The sequence below is a fragment of the Oncorhynchus mykiss genome, chromosome 15 (assembly GCF_057628025.1).
Source record: "Oncorhynchus mykiss isolate SJ-2025 chromosome 15, ASM5762802v1, whole genome shotgun sequence".
Lineage (NCBI taxonomy): Eukaryota > Metazoa > Chordata > Actinopteri > Salmoniformes > Salmonidae > Oncorhynchus > Oncorhynchus mykiss.
In genome coordinates, this window is record NC_143036.1 from 79990683 (window position 1) to 80009762 (window position 19080).

Consider the following 19080-nt stretch of genomic DNA (forward strand, 5'->3'; position numbering starts at 1 on the left):
CTTCCCACCTGGGTGTTTGATTTGCTCTTTTATGGGCTAACAGCATAGAGATGGAAAGAGGTCATATCTGGGAAATAACCTGGTTTTGCATGGACATTATCATTGAGGGCTTCCACCATGTTAATGTAATCAACTGGGTGGGACTTCCAACCCCATTGGCTGAGCCCTCCTGGTGACCCTGTCGGAGTCATCATGTCCAACCTGGTCATCAGGAGGGTTCAGCCAATCGTGAAGATGAAAATGGACTACTTCAAAATGGAGATGGCGCTCAATGGCGCTGCCCATGCGCTCACGGAGGCCATATTTGGATGGATATAAGGTTACGACATCTTTCCATCTCCATGGGTAACAGACAGATTGATGACTGGTACTTAGTGATGTTCCTCTGAAAGGTCCTACCTGTCCAATAGGGAAGCCTCATAAGAACATAGGCCAAATGATTGGTTACACATAACACATAAGGAGGTGCTGCGGGCAGAGCAAAATGTTATTGGAGACCGAGACGGAAGAGGAAGCCAGACATCCCACTCCCTCATTTCTTTCTGGTTCACATTGGTGTCTTTGGGAGAGTCCCCCACGCCCGATTAAGCAGAACGGAACTGACCATTATTTTCAATGGGAAACGGCCTGAGTGAATTATCTTGATTTATCCACCATCTTTGTTAGAAATACATGAACCACTGGTCTTCTGTATTGCACATAGAGAATTATAGCGGCCTCAAGATGGATTAAACCCATTTGTGCATGGATATCGCCATTGAAAGCTTCCACCATTTTGAAGTAGTCAACTGGGTGGGAGTTCCTATGGGTTAAGGAAGGATCACATGATTCCATCCAGGTCATCAGGATCAGAAAATGAATTAAAGTCAGCCCATGAGTAATATTCAACTGGGTGGGACTTCCTATTGGTTAAGGAAGGATCACATGATTCCATCCAGGTCATCAGGATCAGCCAATGAATTATAGTCAGCCCATGAGTAATAGTCAACTGGGTGGGACTTCCTATTGGTTAAGGAAGGATCACATGATTCCATCCAGGTCATCAGGATCAGCCAATGAATTATAGTCAGCCCATGAGTAATAGTCAACTGGGTGGGACTTCCTATTGGTTAAGGAAGGATCACATGATTCCATCCAGGTCATCAGGATCAGCCAATGAATTATAGTCAGCCCATGAGTAATAGTCAACTGGGTGGGACTTCCTATTGGTTAAGGAAGGATCACATGATTCCATCCAGGTCATCAGGATCAGCCAATGAATTATAGTCAGCCCATGAGTAATAGTCAACTGGGTGGGACTTCCTATTGGTTAAGGAAGGATCACATGATTCCATCCAGGTCATCAGGATCAGCCAATGAATTATAGTCAGCCCATGAGTAATAGTCAACTGGGTGGGACTTCCTATTGGTTAAGGAAGGATCACATGATTCCATCCAGGTCATCAGGATCAGCCAATGAATTATAGTCAGCCCATGAGTAATAGTCAACTGGGTGGGACTTCCTATTGGTTAAGGAAGGATCACATGATTCCATCCAGGTCATCAGGACCAGACAATGAATTATAGTCAGCCCATGAGTAATAGTCAACTGGGTGGGACTTCCTATTGGTTAAGGAAGGATCACATGATTCCATCCAGGTCGTCAGGATCAGCCAATGAATTATAGTCAGCCCATGAGTAATAGTCAACTGGGTGGGACTTCCTATTGGTTAAGGAAGGATCACATGATTCCATCCAGGTCATCAGGATCAGCCAATGAATTATCGTCGTGAGGAAACATTCCATAACAGCAGGTGGCAGTAAAACTCCAACCTTGGCTTTACACCTGTTCCAACAACACCCTCCAGGGGGCAGTGTGCACCCTTTCAGTTTGTTTACCAACTCATAGAAGTAGTAGAAGAAGAAAATGGACAACTTCAAAAATGGAGATGGGCTCATGACGCTACCCAAAGCGCTCCCAGACGCCCTAATGGGACAGATGCACAGAGGACTCCTCTAATCTCTATGGCAGGGGTTCTTAAACTTTTTCAGCCTGGGACCCAAATTAGAAATTCTGTGTTTTCCTGGGACTCAAGCTTATGGAAACATCAGTGCATTTAATTTCCCTTGTACCTAAAACAAATACAATACAGACAAATAACGATGAAATTAAATACCCATATAAATAGCTATTCATGTTTATTTCCCCCCCATTAAAAACACTCTTACATATCTGTCTAGGTTGGAACTGTTGCTGCTAAAATACAAGAAATCATGTTCATTCTGAACTGGAATAAACTGATTATAGCAAGATGCTTTTTGAGGCATTACACACACACACACACACACACACACACACACACACACACACACACACACACACACACACACACACACACACACACACACACACACACACACACACACACACACACACAGTCCTAATGAGAGGTGCGTGACTGGTTGAAGTTTTTTTTTAAACTTGTTTTTCAAGTACAACCGAGTTGAGAACCCTGACTCACATAGGTATGTGTTGCCAAACTGGACCAGAACATCTACTGCTTTCTCAGTCAGGCAGGAGACCGCTTCCTGCTGTAGAGGAGCTACCCAGAACTGTGTGAGTGTTTTCCTCAAAAATCATCTTGCTTCAATCAATTTATTCCAGTTCAGAACAAAACATATTACGAGTATTTTAAGAGCAACAGTTCCCACCAAGACGTGTTTTCAACAGTCATTTCTACAGTAAAATGCACAGTAGGTCTGATCATGTTTCCTCTTCAAATTTATTGTTTACTGACCTCGTATTTTTCCGAGTTCCCAGTTGTTTTGAACGCGACAAATGACTGGCAGCGCTTCATCTGCTACAGAACGACAGAACTGCAGCCTGAGTGTCGCGGAGTGAAGGAAACTGCCGAAACTCGTGCAGCTGCCAAACTGAGCAGAGAGTTTAATTGCACTTGACCAAATCAATTGCAGTAATTAATCAACAAAAATATTAATTTACTCTCACACGTTGCGACCCGCTACCCATGCTTTAAAAAAAGGCCGCTCTATGGTATCACGTTAAGTGGCACTTTTTCACAGAGATGTTTTGGGGACATCAGGTGGTTTTAGGACGCCATCTAGTGGCTGATTTTAGAAGTGCATGAACCAAACGAGGCCACGTCACAGACGTTCAATGACCAACAGCATTGGGAAAGCTTGGCCCAGACAGACAAGGCAGGTCATAAAAACGTTGCTGTGGTACACAAAAAAAAACAATCCTTAATTGTGTTGAGGTAAACTGCGCAGTCATGCTGTGCAACTGGGTAAAGTTATTGGGGAGCCTTTGCATGCGGAGTGTAAAGGAGGAGGCTACTGAGTAAATTATGATCTGGGGTGTTAGCTAGCTAAACGAACCTTAGTTAGCTAGCAATTAGTTTCTCTAAGTTTATCATGTTAGCCAGCCAACAGTTTAATAAGCCTTAGGTTAAAAAACTAGCCAGCTAAAGATGTTGACCAGTTTGTATCAACCGGTTTTAATGCTGCTCTGAGAACAGACATATATACTGAGTCATTTTGGGGTTGCTGTTCAAGCTAGCAAACATCTTTAGCTTTTTTTAGTACTTGATTACAAATTCTCTTTCAATGAGAAATTGTATTAGTATAAAATAATAAAATGTTCCCATTTTTTTTTTTGCATACAATATAGCTCAGTAGTTGTACTATTTATTTCATAATCTCACACCCTGATCTGTTTCACCTGTCTTTGTGATTGTCTCCACCCCCCCTCCGGGTGTCACCCATCTGCCCATTTATCCCCTGTGTATTTATACCTGTGTTCTCTGTTTGTCTGTGGCCAGTTCGTTTTGTCAGGTCTTACCAGCATGCTTTCCCGTCTTCCTGTTTCTCAAGTTCTGTTTCCTAGTTTTTCCTGGTTCTCACCTGCCGACCGTCCTGTATCTGCCTGACTCTGACCTGATCACGAACCTCTGCCTGTCCTCCTCGACCTGTTCTTTACCTGCCCCGTGTTTATAATACATCATCTGAGAACTGTGCTATCCGCCTCCTGTGTCTGCATCTGGGTCATCCTGAGTCTTGATACATAGTCTTTTTTTTTTACCATACTAACCACCATTCTGGTCACCAGTGTCCAAAACACATTTTGGTATGCTGGTCACCATTGTCCAAAGCGAAGGCTGGTAAACAGCAAAAACACTGTGGAGGCTGGTGACGAGTGTCCAAAACAGCTGGTCACCACGTGGTCCAAAACACAACGAAAGCTGGTCACCAGTTTCCAAAACACAATAAATGCTGGTCACCAGAGCCTAAAACACATTTAGGTATGCTGATCACCAGTGTCCAAAACACATGTTGGTATGCTGGTCACCAGTGTCCAAAACACATTTTGGTATGCTGGTCACCAGTGTCCAAAACACATTTCGGTATGCTGGTCACCATTGTCCAAAACACATTTCGGTATGCTGGTCACCAGTGTCCAAAACACATTTCGGTATGCTGGTCACCAGTGTCCAAAACACATTTCGGTGTGCTGGTCACCATTGTCCAAAGCGAAGGCTGGTAAACAGCAAAAACACTGTGGAGGCTGGTGACGAGTGTCCAAAACAGCTGGTCACCACGTGGTCCAAAACACAACAAAAGCTGGTCACCAGTTTCCAAAACACAATAAATGCTGGTCACCAGAGCCTAAAACACATTTAGGTATGCTGATCACCAGTGTCCAAAACACATGTTGGTATGCTGGTCACCAGTGCCTAAAACACAATAAATGCTGGTCACCAGTGCCTAAAACACAGTGAGTGCTGGTGACCAGCCTAAGCATTTTTCCCAGCATAGGTACCATCCCAGTAATGCCACTGTGTTGTATTCAGTGAAGGAGTGAATGTTTCTGCGGTGGCTGTTTGATTTGATTTCTTCCACTGCACTGTGACATATTGTAATGAGTCCAGATGTACAAGAACAATCACATCACATAGCAGCATCAAAACAGATCAGTTATAATGACTTTCCAGATGGAGGTCTGGGCAGGACTGGTGTCTTCCTCCTCGCTGGCTTTCTGTCCGATTCCCCCCTTCTACCACAAGAACTGGTCCCAAACCGAACCCGCAGTCCCGGCAATGTTATTTTAGGCTTATGTGACACAGCTCAGTTGCCAGCCATGGTCCCAGCAATTTTGTGCCCTACAGGCAATCTCAAACGGGGAAAAATACGTTCAGAAATGGGTTAAATCACCAGAGATTATCGCGTGGCCACATTAGGTTATCTGTATTACTGGGCTATATCAGCCAATATGGTAGATGAATAGTATTTTGAAGAGAGCAAAGTTGGAGAGACTTTCTCTTGAGCTATTTGTTTATAGCCTACCTTTTAAGAGTGCCACCAACAACTGGCGCGCATCGCCCTCGTTCTATAATGTTTGCAAACAAGAGAAAGGGGTCTGTCTGTAGTCTACTCTACTCTATAGCCAGCTCTATTCAATTCAGACGACACTCACACCTGATATCGCAGATATGACTAGTGAACTTTAATCAGCTAGAAAAAATGACGGTTTGCATATAGGATATAGGAGGACGATTTGCAGGAAGAGAAAAATAAATGGGTAATCAGTTCATATTGAAAATGAAAAGGCACGAAGCTAGCTCACCATAGTAGGCTAACCTATGTGCACGTTGTGCCTTTTTCCTTTTCAATTATGATATATATTTGGGATTGCACTTTGACTCACGTTGTTTGATCGCCCTCCACATCTTTCCATTATCAATATTTATTTACAGACACTGTAGTAAACTACAGTCGAATCATATTTAAATTAATTCCATATTCAAGTTAACTGCCACGTGATTCTCCGCCCATATATGCAGCGTACTCTATTTCAATGAGACCACACGTCCAACTAGGAGAGGAGAGGTAGGCTACTGAAGTTGAAACAAGCGAATTCTGAGCGTGTGAATAATGCGACAAAAATGTGATTTTAATACCATATGTACGCTAACGCATACTAAGCAGAAAGATCACCTTTCCAAATAATATGCGGGACAACAAAACTATTTCCGTCCCAAAGTAGTCTGTCTGACCGCCCCGCTCCTGCCCGCAGCATGAAAAAATGCTGACCGTGTCACAATGATCTTTGTCAGGACCCGCAGGTCTGGCGGGGCGCCCCGTGATCAGGCAGCGCTCAACTTCCACAGTCCAGTTCAATGGTGTAAGGACTTGAATAGAGGGATCTTCCAATATGAGACACATGTGGGTTACAATACACACACACACACACACACACACACACACACACACACACACACACACACACACACACACACAGTGGTTGGTTCAGGTTGGTTCTCTATCTGAGAGAAGGACTGAAGTCTGTCTGTATTGATCTCATCGGGGCTCTTAATCTTCTCCCTGTGCTGCGCTGCAGGCTTCTGCAGTGATTAGTCAACACATGGTGCCAGTGAGGGACCATCCATCACCAGATTAGGAGAGAGGGGGAGGAGAGAGATGCAGAAACAGAGTTTCTCTCCCACTCTCTCTGTCTGAATCATCACAGGAAAGGAGAAATAATCCCGTCTGGGGAGCAGAAATAACTCTCCCAACAAAACAAATCATTGGCAGAGGAGAGGAAATACTTCTGATTCAACGGGCACTATTCTAAACCTGATCTTCAGGGAAATGGGTTCCATGCTTCATCAGTACATCATGTATATGCAATGCTGTGTTTGAGGGGAGTAATTCTATGGAATCTATTTCAGTTATGGAATCTATTTCAGTTCTATGGAATCTATTTCAGTTCTATGGAATCTATTTCAGTTCTATGGAATCTATTTCAGTTCTATGGAATCTATTTCAGTTCTATGAAATCTATTTCAGTTCTATGGAATCTATTTCAGTTCTATGGAATCTATTTCAGTTCTATGAAATCTATTTCAGTTCTATGGAATCTATTTCAGTTCTATGGAATCTATTTCAGTTCTATGGAATCTATTTCAATTCGTTGAAATCTATTTCAGTTCTATGGAATCTATTTCAGTTCTATGGAATCTATTTCAGTTCTATGAAATCTATTTCAGTTCTATGGAATCTATTTCAGTTCTATGGAATCTATTTCAGTTCTATGAAATCTATTTCAGTTCTATGGAATCTATTTCAGTTCTATGGAATCTATTTCAGTTCTATGGAATCTATTTCAGTTCTATGGAATCTATTTCAGTTATGGAATCTATTTCAGTTATGGAATCTATTTCAGTTCTATGGAATCTATTTCAGTTCTATGGAATCTATTTCAGTTCTATGGAATCTATTTCAGTTCTATGAAATCTATTTCAATTCTATGGAATCTATTTCAGTTCTATGGAATCTATTTCAATTCATTGAAATCTATTTCAGTTCTATGGAATATATTTCAGTTCTATGGAATCTATTTCAGTTCTATGGAATCTATTTCAATTCTATGGAATCTATTTCAGTTCTATGGAATCTATTTCAATTCTATGGAATCTATTTCAGTTCTATGGAATCTATTTCAGTTCTATGGAATCTATTTCAATTCGTTGAAATCTATTTCAGTTCTATGGAATCTATTTCAATTCTATGGAATCTATTTCAGTTCTATGGAATCTATTTCAGTTCTATGGAATCTATTTCAATTCTCTGGAATCTATTTCAGTTCTATGGAATCTATTTCAGTTATGGAATCTATTTCAGTTCTATGGAATCTATTTCAGTTATGGAATCTATTTCAGTTCTATGGAATCTATTTCAGTTCTATGGAATCTATTTCAGTTCTATGGAATCTATTTCCAGTCTATGGAATCTATTTCAGTTCTATGAAATCTATTTCAGTTCTATGAAATCTATTTCAGTTCTATGGAATCTATTTCAGTTCTATGGAATCTATTTCAGTTCTATGAAATCTATTTCAGTTCTATGGAATCTATTTCAGTTCTCTGCCAGCAGCACACTATCCTGCATCCCACTGCTGGCTTGCAGCTATGCAGGGTTGGTCCTGGTCAGTCCACGGATGGGGGAGACCAGATGCTGCTGGAAGAGAGGCACTCTTTCCTCTGGTCTAAAAAAAAGAAATATCCCAGGGCAATGATTCGGGACATTGCCCTGTGTAGGTTGCTTCCATTCAGATGGGATGTTAAACGGGTGTCCTGACTCTGTGGTCACTAAAGATCCCGTGGTATTTATCATAAGAGTAGTGGTTTTAACCCCGGTGTCCTGACTAAATTCCTAATTTGACCCTCATCACCTAATCATCCCCAGCTTCCAATTGGCTAATATATCTCCTCTCCCCTGTAACTAATCCCCAGGTTGTTGTCGTAAACGAGAATATGTTCTCAGTCATTTTACCTGGAAAAATAAGGAATAAATAAATCCAAATTCAATGGAATCTATTTAAATTCTATGGAATCTATTTCAGTTCTATGGAATCTATTTCAATTCTATGGAATCTATTTCAATTCTATGGAATCTATTTCTCGGAGAGTGGTAGTCTGTTTAGGCACTGATACAGGTACTGTTACTGTGTTGTAAAAACCTTGTCCTTGTCACCGTGTTGCAATAAGGAGTTTGAGGTCGCTAGCTGGTCTATTATAAATAGTTTCTGGATCTTCCTGGTACAGTGTGTTATTATAATGTGGTTGACAGAGATGTCCTCGGGGAGAATTCTTCCCATTCATTTCTACAGAGACAAAATGCTGAATGATGACAGGTGTAGAGATATGTGACACTGATATTGTTGTCTGTCACAACAATACCACACAGAGATGTTTCTCAGTTCGTGAAGCAGGCCCATCAGTTGGATTCTGTTGGATTCTGTTCTGTAAAATACCACACAGAGATCATCAGGTCTTTGCCCCAAATCGCACCCTATTCCTTACATAGTGCAATAGTTTAGGCTAAAACCATATGGGACCTAGTCATAAGTAGTGCACTCTGTACAGGGAAGAGTGTGGCATTTGGGATGCTAACCAGCTCTGCTGTTCCTTTTGATGTTGGGAGTTCCCTGCCCCTCATAGGTCCCTCCCACCAGGCAGGTTGGCGTGACAACAGAGGCCCCTGCCAACATGCAGGTTGGCGTGACAACAGTCATAACAACAGAACACATCCCTCCCACTCACTCTGCTTGGGAGTTACACTGAGAGACAAACCCATGTGATTTACATCTAACATCACCACCATTACAACCTCATAACCCCCACCACCTACCATGGTTGACCCCCCCAACCCAACTGCATTCTGGGTTTTAATCAAAACACACCAGCCCAAGACGCACTGAGGTGTTGATTGATCCAACTGTAATAGTCTCTCTGTCTCTGTCTCTGTCTCTGTCTCTGTCTCTCTCTCTCTCTCTCTCTCTCTCTCTCTCTCTCTCTCTCTCTCTCTCTCTCTCTCTCTCTCTCTCTCTATGTAAATTGAGGGTAATATGTACATGTAGGTAGAGTTATTAAAGTGTCCATGCGTAGATAATAACAGAGAGTAGCATGGTGCAGCTGCAGAACTTTTTCTGGCGGATGTGCTGTTACCTACCCTCACCACCTGGGGGCGGCCCGTCATGAAGTCCAGGATCCAGTTGCAGAGGGAGGTGTTTAGTTCCAGGGTCCTTAGCTTAGTGATGAGCTTTGAGGGCACTTTGGTGTTGAACGCTGAGCTGTAGTCAATTAATAGTATTCTCACGTAGGTGTTCCTTTTGTCCAGGTGGGAAAGGGCAGTGTGGAGTACAACAGAGAATGCATCATCTTTGGATCTGTTAGGGCGGTATGCAAATTGGAGTGGGTCTAGGGTTTCTGGGATAATGGTGTTGATGTGAGCCATGACCAGCCTTTCAAAGCACTTTATGGCTACAGACGTGAGTGCTACGGGTCGGTAGTGATTTAGGCAGGTTACCTTAGTGTTCTTGGGCATAGGGACTATGGTGGTCTGCTTAAAACATGTTGGTATTACAGACTCGGACAGGGAGAGGTTGAAAATGTCAGTGAAGACACTTGCCAGTTGGTCAGCGCATGCTCGCAGTACACTTCCTGGTAATCCTTCTGGCCCAGCGGCCTTGTGAATGTTGACCTGTTTAAAGGTCTTACTCACATCGACTGCAGAGAGCGTGATCACACAGCCACCCGGGACAGCTGATGCTCTCATGCATGTTTCAGAGTTACTTGCCGGGTAGTACGATTCGATCTTAGTCCTGTACTGACGCTTTGCCTGTTTGATGGTTCGTCGGAGGGCATAGCGGGATTTTTTATAAGCTTCTGGGTTAAAGTCCCGCTCCTTGAAAGCGGAAGCTCTACCCTTTAGCTCAATGAGGATGTTGCCTGTAATCCATGGCTTCTGGTTGGGGTATGTACGTACAGTCACTGTGGGGACGACGTCATCATTGCACTTGTTGATGAAGCCAGTGACTTATGTGGTGTACTCCTCAATGTCATTGGAAGAATTCCGGAACATATTCCAGTCTGTGATAGCAAAACAGCAAAAAGTAGTTTAGCATCTGCTTCATCTGACCACGTTTTTATTGACCGAGTTACTGGTGTTTCCTGCTTAACTTTTTGCTTGTAAGCAGGAATCAGGAGGATAGAATTATTGTCAGATTCGCCAAATGGATGGCGAGGGAGAGCTTTGAACGTGTCTCTGTGTGTGGAGTATAGGTGGTCTAGAGTTTTTCTCTCCCTTCAGTTACACATTGAACATGCTGGTGGAAATTTGGTAAAACTGATTAAAGTTTCCCTGCATTAAAGTCCCCGGCCACTAGGAGCGCCACCTCTGGATGAGCGGTTTCCTGTTTGCTCATGGCGGAATACAGCTCATTGAGTGTGGTCTTAGTGCCAGCATCAGTCTGTGGTGGTATGTAAAACAGCTATGAAAAATACAGATGAAAACTCTCTAGGTAGATAGTGTGGTCTACAGCTTATCATGAGATACTCTACCTCAGGCGAGCAAAACCTCAAGATGTCCTTAGATATCATGCACCAGCTGTTGTACAAATATACATAGGCCGCCACCCCTTGTCTTACCAGATGCTGCTGTTCTATCCTGCCGAGGCAGTGTAAAACCCGCCAACTGTATGTTGTTCATGTCGTCGTTCAGCCATGACTCGGTGAAACAGAAGATATTACAGTTTTTAATGTCTCGTTGGTAGTTTAATCTTGCTCGTAGGTTAAAGATTTTATTTTCCAATGATTGCACGTTTGCCAATAGAACGGATGGCAGTGGGGGTTTACTTTCTCGCCTACTAATTCTCCAAAGGCAGACCCTCCTACCCACCTTTTTCTCTTCAAGCAAATGACGGGAATGTGGGCCTCTTCCCGGGGAAGCAGTATATCCTTCACCTGGAACTCGTCGGACTCGTTAAAGGAAAATGCTTCTACCATTTCGTGGTGAGTAAACGCTGTTCTGATTGTGCAAATATTTGCAAAAGGGAGAAAATAAATAAACATAAATATAGGTTGTGTTTACAATGGTGTTTTATTCTTCACTGGTTGGCCTTTTCTTGTCTCAACAGGTCACAAATCTTGCTGCTGTGATGCAACACTGTTGTATTTCACCTAATAGATATGGGAGTTTATCAAAATTGGGTTTGTTTTCGAAATCTCTCTCTCTCTTTCTCTCTGTACTCTAAGTGGTTCCTTATAGTCTCTCTCTTCATTTCCCTCACAGCTGATGTCATAATGAAGTATCCTTCTCAACAACTACTTGACATGCAATCATAAAGCCCTTCAGTTTTACATTAGTTGTGTGTTGATGTGCTCTCAACATTGTTCCAGCAAAATCAGACCATTTCTGAGTGTTTCTGGGTGGGTGGGTAAAGTAGAGGTTGAAAAAACCCCTTTCCTGGTCAGAACACCGTCATGCATTATTCAAAGGTAGCTCTCTCTGCTTCCAGTTAAATGGAGTCCGTTTTCAGAGTCTGTTGATGTGTAATTCAAGCCACCCAAAAAAATGTCACCGCAAAAATTAAACACTGGTCATAGCAAGAGGAGGATCTCCTATCACACTGTCTCCTCTGGTCTGATTGGTCCACACTGTCTCCTCTGTCCCCCTGGTCTGATTGGTCCACACTGTCTCCTCTGTCCCCCCTGGTCTGACTGGTCCACACTGTAACACTGTCTCCTCTGTCCCCCCTGGTCTGACTGGTCCACACTAACACTGTCTCCTCTGTCCCCCCATGTCTGATTGGTCCACACTAACACTGTCTCCTCTGTCCCCCTGGTCTGATTGGTCCACACTGTCTCCTCTGTCCCCCTGGTCTGATTGGTCCACCATACACACCTCTGATGATTGTGTCCATCACATGATGGGATTTCAACCAGGCCAATAATATAGAACCCCCCCCCAGCGTGTTCTATTCTATAGAGGAATCACATACACTCAAAAGACCTTCAGGAACTACTAGAGACATGCCCATCTATCCACCGCTCTGAGGTCTGGACACGCCCATCTATCCACCGCTCTGAGGTCTGGACACGCCCATCTATCCACCTCTCTGAGGTCTGAACACGCCCATCTATCCACCGCTCTGAGGTCTGGACACGCCCATCTATCCAGCGCTCTGAGGTCTGGACACGCCCATCTATCCACCGCTCTGAGGTCTGGACACGCCCCCCGTCTATCCACCGCTCTGAGGTCTGAACACGGCCATCTATCCACCGCTCTGAGGCCTGGACACGCCCATCTATCCACCGCTCTGAGGTCTGGACACGCCCATCTATCCACCTCTCTGAGGTCTGAACACCCCCATCTATCCACCGCTTTGAGGTCTGGACACGCCCATCTATCCACCGATCTGAGGTCTGGACACGCCCCCCATCTATCCACCGCTCTGAGGTCTGAACACGCCCCCCATCTATCCACCGCTCTGAGGTCTGGACACGCCCATCTATCCACCTCTCTGAGGTCTGAACACGCCCATCTATCCACCGCTCTGAGGTCTGGACACGCCCATCTATCCACCGATCTGAGGTCTGGACACGCCCCCCATCTATCCACCGCTCTGAGGTCTGAACACGCCCCCCATCTATCCACCGCCTCTGAGGTCTGGACACGCCCATCTATCCACCGCTCTGAGGTCTGGACACGCCCATCTATCCACCGCTCTGAGGTCTGAACACGCCCCCCATCTATCCACCGCTCTGAGGTCTGAACACGCCCCCCATCTATCCACCGCCTCTGAGGTCTGGACACGCCCATCTATCCACCTCTCTGATGTCTGATCACGCCCATCTATCCACCGCTCTGAGGTCTGAACACGCCCCCCATCTATCCACCGCTCTGAGGTCTGGACACGCCCCCCATCTATCCACCTCTCTGAGGTGTGAACACGCCCATCTATCCACCGCTCTGAGGTCTGGACACGCCCATCTATCCACCGCTCTGAGGTCTGGACACGCCCCCCATCTATCCACCTCTCTGAGGTCTGGACACGCCCATCTATCCACCGCTCTGAGGTCTGGACACGCCCCCCATCTATCCACCGCTCTGAGGTCTGGACACGCCCCCCATCTATCCACCTCTCTGAGGTCTGGACACGCCCTGCATCTATTCACCGCTCTGAGGTCTGGACACGCCCCCCATCTATCCACCGCTCTGAGGTCTGAACACGCCCATCTATCCACCGCTCTGAGGTCTGAACACGCCCCCCATCTATCCACCTCTCTGAGGTCTGAACACTCCCCCCATCTATCCACCTCTCTGAGGTCTGGACACGCCCATCTATCCACCGCTCTGAGGTCTGAACACGCCCATCTATCCACCGCTCTGAGGTCTGGACACGCCCCCCATCTATCCAACCCTCTGAGGTCTGGACACGCCCCCCATCTATCCACCGCTCTGAGGTCTGAACACGCCCCCCATCTATCCACCTCTCTGAGGTCTGGACACGCCCATCTATCCACCTCTCTGAGGTCTGAACACGCCCATCTATCCACCTCTCTGAGGTCTGGACACGCCCCCCATCTATCCACCTCTCTGAGGTCTGGACACGCCCATCTATCCACCACTCTGAGGTCTGAGTCAGATTGTAACGTGGTGGATGGATACCAGGAAAAACATGTCACACGTGGCCTGTCTGGCCTGTGCCACGGCTCAAGGTACATGAGAAGATGTGTGTGTGTGTGTGTGTGTGGACCGAGGTTTGTGGTTTGTTGTGAAGGGTGAACATGAGCCCCAGTCTTAATGAGTGTTGGCAGAATGGAGGCGTGTTTATTGACTGACAGCTCCTGTCTAGGCTACTGGCAGCTGCCTGCCCATGTTACCCTGCTAAACACTGATATGGGATGGGATGCTGCCCAGCGTGTGTGTTTGTGTGTCTGTGGTTTGGTTGTTGGGAGGTTGGAGGAAGTAGCTGCCTTGTTTTAGCCTCTCTCTCTCTCTGTGACTACGACTGACTGAGCCAAGCACTGAGCCTGGCAGACCACAGACACAGACCACAGATCGCAGACACAGACCACAGACACAGACCACAGACCACAGACCACAGACACAGACCACAGACCACAGACCACAGACACAGACCACAGACCACAGACCACAGACACAGACCACAGACACGCCGGTCCACTGCTTGGACTAAACCCTCCTGAACAACACCGGGCTGAAGTAACAGACAGTCCCCTGAGGATGGAGCCGGTCACAGCTGACCCCTACCTCCCCCCTCCCAAACTGTCAATCCAACCCGGCTCGGGCGGCGGCAGCATCCTGTGTCCTGTGTCCTCGTCCCTGATCCTGCCGTTGTCACTGTCCCAGAGGCATTGCTGTGGCCGAATGTCTCCAACCCATCCGGTCCGTCTGTCTGTCTGTCTGACCCGTTACCTGGCTGTTTCCTCTTGAAACCCCATCCTGAAAGAGGATATTGAGGGGAGCATCCTTGACAAGGTGCAGGTATGCAGTGTCCGTGCCAGCCACCGCTCCGTAAACACAGGATAGAGAGAGAGACCAATAGAGAGAGAGACCGATAGAGAGAGAGAGAGACCGATAGACAGAGAGAGACCGATAGAGAGAGAGACCGATAGAGAGAGAGAGACACCGATAGAGAGAGACCGATAGAGACCGATAGAGAGAGACACCGATAGAGAGAGAGACACCGATAGAGAGACACCGATAGAGAGAGAGACCGATAGAGAGAGAGACCGATAGAGAGAGAGCCCGATAGAGAGAGACACTGATAGAGAGAGACACCGATAGAGAGAGAGAGAGAGACCGATAGAGAGAGAGAGAGAGAGAGAGACTGATAGAGTGACCGATAGAGAGAGTGACCGATAGAGAGAGACACCGATAGAGAGAGAGAGAGACACCGATAGAGAGAGAGAGAGACCGATAGAGAGAGAGACACCGATAGAGAGAGAGACACCGATAGAGAGAGAGAGACACCGATAGAGAGAGAGACAGAGAGAGAGAGAGAGAGAGAGAGAGAGAGAGAGAGAGAGAGAGACACCGATAGAGAGAGAGAGAGACCGATAGAGAGAGAGACACCGATAGAGAGAGAGAGAGAGACCGATAGAGAGAGAGAGACCGATAGAGAGAGAGAGACCGATAGAGAGAGAGAGAGACACCGATAGAGAGAGAGACACCGATAGAGAGACCGAGAGAGAGAGACCGACAGAGAGAGAGTGAGACCTGTTGCCTCAAGAAAAGGGCAACCAGTGAAGAACAAACACCATTGTAAATACAACCCATATTTCTGTTTATTTATTTTCCCTTTTGTACTTTAACCATTTGTACATCGTTACAACACTGTATATATATATATATATATGTATAATATGACATTTGTACATCGTTACCACACTGTATATATATATATATATATATATATATATATATATATGTATAATATGACATTTGTTACAGTGTAACGACCCTCGTCGTCTTCTTCTGAGGAGGAGAAGCGAGACGGATCGGAGGACCAAAACGCAGCAGGGTAAGTGTCCATAATGTTCAGGACAGACTGACGGCTCAGGACAGACTGACGGCTCAGGACAGAATGACGGCTCAGGACAGACCGACGGCTCAGGACAGACCGACGGCTCAGGACAGACCGACGGCTCAGGACAGACCGATGGCTCAGGACAGACCGACGGCTCAGGACAGACCGACGGCTCAGGACAGACTGACGGCTCTGGCAGCTCAGGACAGACCAACGGCTCAGGACAGACTGGCGGCTCTGGCAGCTCCTGGCTGACTGACGGCTCTGGCGGCTCAGGACAGACCGACGGCTCTGGCAGCTCAGGACAGACTGATGGCTCTGGCAGCTCAGGACAGACTGGCGGCTCTGGCAGCTTCTGGCTGACTGACGGCTCTGGCAGCTCAGGACAGACCGACGGCTCTGGCGGCTCAGGACAGACTGGCGGCTCTGGCGGCTCAGGACAGACTTTAAACATTTGTACATTGTTACAACACTGTATATATATATATATATATATGTATAATATAATATGACATTTGTAATGTCTTTATTGTTTTGAAACTTCTGTATGTGTAATATTTACTGTTAATTTTTATTGTTTATTTCACTTTTGTATAATATCTACCTTACTTGCTTTGGCAATGTTAACACATGTTTCCCCTGCCAATAAAGCCCCTTGAATTGAATTGAATTGAGACAGAGAGACAGAGAGAGAGAGAGAGAGAGAGAGAGAGAGAGAGAGAGAGAGAGAGAGAGAGAGAGAGAGAGAGACAGAGAGACAGAGAGACAGAGAGACAGAGAGACAGAGAGACAGAGAGACAGAGAGACAGAGAGATAGAGAGATAGAGAGATAGAGAGATAGAGAGAGAGAGAGGTTAGGAAAACTATTTGAATTGAATTTAATTGAGAGAGAGACAAAAGGACCCGGTTGAGGAGGGTGTTTCACCGTGTTGCTCTACAGTATGTTTTCCACCCTACCTCTCTATTCCACCCGACCTCTCTATTCCACCCTACCTCTCTATTCCACCTTACCTCTCTCTATTCCACCCTACCTCTCTATTCCACCCCACCTCTCTATTCCACCCTACCTCTCTCTGGCTGTCTCTCTATTCCACCCTACCTCTCTATTCCACCACACCTCTCTATTCCACCCTACCTCTCTCTGGCTGTCTCTCTATTCCACCCTACCTCTCTATTCCAGCCTACCTCTCTCTATTCCAACTTACCTCTCTCTATTCCACCCTACCTCTCTATTCCACCCTACCTCTCTATTCCACCTCTCTATTCCAGCCTACCTCTCTATTCCACCTTATCTCTCTATTACACCCTACCTCTCTATTCCACCCTACCTCTCTATTCCACCCTACCTCTCTATTCCACCCTACCTCTCTATTCCAGCCTACCTCTCTCTGGCTGTCTCTCTATTCCACCCTACCTCTCTATTCCACCCTACCTCTCTATTCCAGCCTACCTCTCTATTCCACCCAACCTCTCTATTCCAGCCTACCTCTCTATTCCACCCTACCTCTCTATTCCACCCTACCTCTCTATTCCACCCTACCTCTCTATTCCAGCCTACCTCTCTCTGGCTGTCTCTCTATTCCACCCTACCTCTCTATTCCACCCTACCTCTCTATTCCACCCTACCTCTCTATTCCACCCTACCTCTCTATTCCAGCCTACCTCTCTCTGGCTGTCTCTCTATTCCACCCTACCTCTCTATTCCACCCTACCTCTCTATTCCAGCCTACCTCTCTATTCCACCCTACCTCTCTATTCCACCCTACCTCTCTCTATTCCACCCTACCTCTCTATTCCACCCTACCTCTCTATTCCACCCTACCTCTCTATTCCACCCTACCTCTCTATTCCACCCTACCTCTCTATTCCAGCCTACCTCTCTCTGGCTGTCTCTCTATTCCACCCTACCTCTCTATTCCACCCTATCTCTCTATTCCACCCTACCTCTCTATTCCACCCTACCTCTCTATTCCACCCTACCTCTCTATTCCAGCCTACCTCTCTCTGGCTGTCTCTCTATTCCACCCTACCTCTCTATTCCACCCTACCTCTCTATTCCAGCCTACCTCTCTATTCCACCCTACCTCTCTATTCCACCCTACCTCTCTATTCCACCCTACCTCTCTATTCCAGCCTACCTCTCTCTGGCTGTCTCTCTATTCCACCCTACCTCTCTATTCCACCCTATCTCTCTATTCCACCCTACCTCTCTATTCCAGCCTACCTCTCTCTGTCTGTCTCTCTATTCCACCCCACCTCTCTTTGGTTGTCCTGTCTATTCTGGGAGAGATCATATATTTCAAATGCATTCCTCTGAGTGCACAGCACAGCTCCACTGGAGATGAGTTTATGAAGGAAAATAACTGGTGTCAACTAAGCACTGAGCTAAAACCAAGCGGTGGTGCTTTTAAATCCCAGACTGCAATGTGTGAAACCCCAAACAAACCCATCCAACAAATATCTTGGATATTATTGTCCTGACTGGCACTCTGGCATACTGAAACCAACAAGCCCTGATGCTAATTATAATTACTGCTAAATAAATGGCAGCCTTTGCTGCCTGGACACCTGTGGAAATGCCCCAGATGGTGCCAGATGCTAGAGAGAGGTAATAATCACCTATTCTCCAAGATGGTGTCAGATGATAGAGAGAAAGGTAATAACTACCTATTCTCCAAGATGGTGTCAGATGATAGAGAGAGAGGTAATAACCACCTATTCTCCAAGATGGTGTCAGATGCTAGAGAGAGGTAATAACCACCTATTTTCCCAGATGGTGTCAGATGTTAGAGAGAGGTAATAACCACCAATTCTCCAAGATGGTGTCAGATGCTAGAGAGAGGTAATAACCACCTATTCTCCAAGATGGTGTCAGAGGCTAAAGAGAGGTAATAACCACATATTCTCCCAGATGGTGTCAGATGATAGATAGAGAGGTAATGACCACCTATTCTCCCAGATGGTGTCAGATGATAGAGAGAGAGGTAATAACCACCTATTCTCCAAGATGGTGTCAGATGATAGAGAGAAAGGTAATAACTACCTATTCTCCAAGATGGTGTCAGATGATAGAGAGAGTGGTAATAACCACCTATTCTCCAAGATGGTGTCAGATGCTAGAGAGAGGTAATAACCACCTATTCTCCAAGATGGTGTCAGATGTTAGAGAGAGGTAATAACCACCT